We start from the raw sequence: 4,591 nt of genomic DNA on the forward strand, positions 1-4,591 counted from the left end.
TTTGTGAAACTTAGGACTTTTTTTCCCTGTACCTGAAGCTTGTTCTTGGCAACCCTAGGAGGAAGAAGGGGGCGTGGGAATGTGTTCTTGGCCACTCTGGGGGGAGGAGGGACTTGCCTTGTTCCTGGAGTCGACTCTGAGGGGAGAAGGGAGGAGGAGGGAAATGGGCTGGAGAGGGCGAGGTGGGGGGGGGACAGGTGAGGGTGGTGGTGGTGGGAACAGGAGTGGGTAGGGGAAAGAGGGCTGGGTTACAACATTTCCTACTCCTCTTCTTGGCAAATTAAATTTTTAATTGAAGATGATGGTTGCAGGGCTTGGTGGTTAGAGTTGTGGTCCTCTTCTCTTTAACTTTATTGGTTAAGTCTAGTTTCCGGGTTGGAGGTTGTGTAGCTGCTACAGTAGAACCCAGTTAATTACTTAAGTGGCTATTTTTGTTTTTTGGCAGAATTTATTATTTTTTGCTTTTATGCCTTTGTTTATATATATTACAAATTTTTAATAGGTGACTTTTGTTGAGTCCAGTTCCTAAGTCCTATTTAACAGATTAATCTAGTACAGACCAAGTAGGGATTTAATATAGGTGAATGACAGCCTTTTTTTCTTTGAATTAATTTTTTCTTTTTTTCCAATTTATTTTTTTACTAAAATTATAGCAGAACTAATTTAGTTGTTAAAATAAACTGTACTTTCAGCATATTGATTATTCGCATAAAGTGCAATAAGATAATTATTAATTATCTGGACTTTTTAAAAAATTGGCTTTGCTGGAAGTTTTTATAAGGAATTTTTAGGTTAGATTCTTTAAAAGCCTCTTACGAGCCCAGGTTTTATCTGTGCCATTAGATACCTGTATGCATTGGGTAAATTCTTCTTTTGAGGTTCCCAAGCATATTTTAACTTCCAGATCTGTCAGGAAGTTACCTTTGTTACTTACTATAGATCAGGAAATGTTACTGATGGGTATTTGGACAGTTTTCCAGAGGGCTTTTTATTGGCTTCATAAAGTCCACCTCAATTCTTTAACGCAGTCTGGACTTTTCTGGAAACGCTTTTCCAGCCAAAGCCTTGGTAAAATAATCAATGTCTTTATTATGTTTTATAGAACAAAATAAACTTTTATTGAACTTATGCAAATAACTGTATTGTTAGAAATTAAGAATATTTACAGATGACTTGTAAAGTTGGAGAAATTAAGGAGAGAGAAAAAATATATGTTTTAAATGCTTCTTATAAGTATATACATTGCTTGAGATATTACAAATAGCTCAAAAGACAGAAAATTATTTTTTTGACTTTTAAAAAACAACACAGGAAGAACCAACAATATTTTAAACAAAAAGCTGTAATAAACTAGTTTAGTTTTACATAACTGATTTTTGTTCTGTTTGAAACTAGATTAGCAATATTTATAGACATGATCTTAATATTTTTCTTTTTTAGGATGAACTTTGAACTTAGTTACATAAAAAACACTTTTTTTTAGATGAATTAAAATTATTACTGACAGTACATGTTAGGACAGACTAATGTTTTACAATATTGGAATATATATATACATAAAGTCATAATTTACACAAAATTATTTACCATTTTATATTTGACAATGCTTCTTATACACTTTTAACAAATTAAATAAGTCTAATTTGTTTTTCAGGTTTAGAATCTGCCCGTCTCAGTTCATGTGGCCAGTGCCACAACCACTGTGCTATGGGTACCAAGTTCTGAATTTAGAGTTTTTACTTTGGAAGTTTTGTTAAATATTAAAGGTTTAAAACATTTGTTTAAACAGAGTTATAACTAAAATATTTTGAAGGAAATACATAGTCAACTGGATTACATGTAAACTTTTTTACAAAATTTTTTTATGAGTTTTATTTAATCTGTACAGGCAATCTATAAACATTTTAAATCCTCTTTAACTTTTATCTTGTTTCTTACTTTTAAACAACTATTCTGTTTCAGGATAAATTTATTACACAATATTTTTTCTTTATACAATGCCATTTTTTTTCTGTCTAATTTTTTTACTCCCTAAAATTTACTTTTTATAAAACAGGATTATAGTTAACCATTTACCCACTAAACTAATAATTAAAAAGTTTTAAAAAGCAAGAATTTTTTTGGTAAAGACTCAGTTTTAGGCAATTAAATTATTACATTTTTCAAATGAGAAACATTTTATGAAATATAACACTGAGACAGGATTTTCTCAATCAGACCTAAATAGAAACTTTTTGTTTTTCAGGCTCAGGTAAGTTTAGAAATCAGATTTTTATTTCCAGGCACAAACATATTGTAGGTTATACTCTTTGAGTCCTAGTAAAGTTATGAATAAAGCAGTTTTAAACATTTGGAAGGTTTTACTCTGAGTAGGGAGTACATATCTTAATTTTTTCAGATAAAAACTGTGAAAACTTAATAACCCTGCCTAAAGTGCGAGGCTATATTTGTTCATTTGTTAGACTACCCATTCCATTTGTAAAGGTATATTTTTGTTTACAAATGAGGCAATTTATTACCTTAGCATTATTTGTTTTAATGTTTCTTGTTGGCACCTATCCAGCAATTATGTTTAGATTTCTCTGTCCTTGAGGTGTCAATTTGTGGCCCCCCATCTTGTTTCTTTTTTACCCTTTTCAGCCCCTACAGGGCTTGGAGGACCCAGTGGGCCACACTCTTGGAGCCTCTACTGAAATGGCTGGGCATGATGCCATTTTTCTGACACTCCATAGATAGCTAAATCTTGGAAAGTAGAGGCAGTGAGGTGGGAAAGCCAGGCCAAAGGAGTAGGTAAGTTTGAAAGGAATCAAAACTCTTCCTACTATGTCTGAATTTTTTAAACAAGAAATGTGATTAGATGACAAAATAAATGTACTAACAAGTTATTATAAAAATCTACCCAATTACCCCCTTTTTTTGGCTGATGGCAACTAAGAGTATTACTATCAGGCAAATGTTAAACAGAAAAAAGGAGGGGCCCAAAAGTTTGGTGATGATGGGGCATCAAAGGTTAGGGGGATACTAAGCCTAATAGGCAGAAGAGGAATCAGATAATTTGGCAGGGTGAGGTGGGAGACAGAGTCAGTTTCTCAGCAGCCGCTCTGTGGGTAAAAAGCGGCTTTTTATGCCCCAGCCACATTCAGTGGCCACAGTCCGGGTTAAAATAAATTGTACATAGAACATAAATATGGGCACTTAAACTCATAAATCGAAGGTGTATATAGAAACAAAAGTGATGCCCAGTCTCAAGGATAGTAACAGTTTATCAGGAAAAAGAGGAGGAAGAAAAACACAGTGACTTTCCTTGGATTGAAATCTAAGAGAGTTTTCTAAAGGAACCTTGAAAGGACACTGAATAAAGCACCAGGATTGATAAATTAAATACAATCTTGACTAACAGGTGTTACACAATTTACTAATATATCAAGCTCACTGGACTGCCTAAATTGCAACTTTTTCTTGGCACAGTCTTTATATTTTACACACCCCACATACACATGATTTGTAGACTCAAGTTAATATTTACTAAATAGGTGCCTGCTTCTTAAAATTGAAAATCCGGAATCTCTAGCTTCTTTTTGTTAAGCTGGTTAGTTTTACTTACAGAAAATTTGCGCTTTGTTACTGTTGTTCTTGGCGAATTTGGCCGAAATTAAAAAGTTACTGAAAGAGCATTTTCAAAAATTACTCTGTCTTACTTTGAGCAAATCCCTAAGCGGACGAAAAGACTACAATACAAAACATTATATAAAACAGATAAACCAATAAAGTAAAATTCAAGTGGATAGGACAGGAAACACAAACGGAATTCAACAGGCAGAAATTAGTCAGACACGGAGTCACATTTAACTCTTTCACTCACTCACTTATACAAAACTTAAAACATAAAAGACACAAAACCAGAACCAGCACAATTGACTGCAGAAACCCAAGACAACCCAATAAGAGACTGCAATTTACCAGAACAGGACTAGCCTGCAAATCCAAACAGTCTAAAAAGACTGCTCATACCAGAACAGTTTAATAAAGAGCTACAAATATGACAACACAAAAACAAACAACCCAAAGAGACAGATGGACGTCTCCATCCTGCCTCGGGGGAGGGGCAACTCGGGCTGCGTCCAGCCTAGCCCATGTTCCCCCAGATTCTCTAGAGACCCAGACAGACTTACTTAAGGTGCCATAATTAAATCACCCAAACAGAAAATTTGGAAATCTGTGACCTGGGTTTTTTATCTTTTACTCTCACCGGCTGAGAGCCGTGGGGCGGAGGGACATCTTCTCCATGGCCTTCCCCTGGAGCTGTCAGCAGGTGGCGGGTCCAGGCAGGGGGTCCGAGGGCGAGGATCTCGCTGGGGCCTCCAAATGAAATAACTTAGGGGACCTGGAAAAATAGACTCAGACTTAGGTTAATTAATTGGTAATTAATTGGTAATTAACTTAGGTTAATTAATTGGTAATTTATTTTACCTGCTGCAAGGGCTGCTGCTCCAAGAGACAGTCAGCACCCAGTGAGAGTGTGAGTTACTTTTTATAGGCTTTGTGTAAGTATATTACAGAAGTGAAACGTGGCTGGTTAAGGGGGGTTACA

The sequence above is a fragment of the Otolemur garnettii genome, unplaced genomic scaffold (assembly GCF_000181295.1).
Source record: "Otolemur garnettii isolate 467f Iridium unplaced genomic scaffold, OtoGar3 scaffold00039, whole genome shotgun sequence".
Lineage (NCBI taxonomy): Eukaryota > Metazoa > Chordata > Mammalia > Primates > Galagidae > Otolemur > Otolemur garnettii.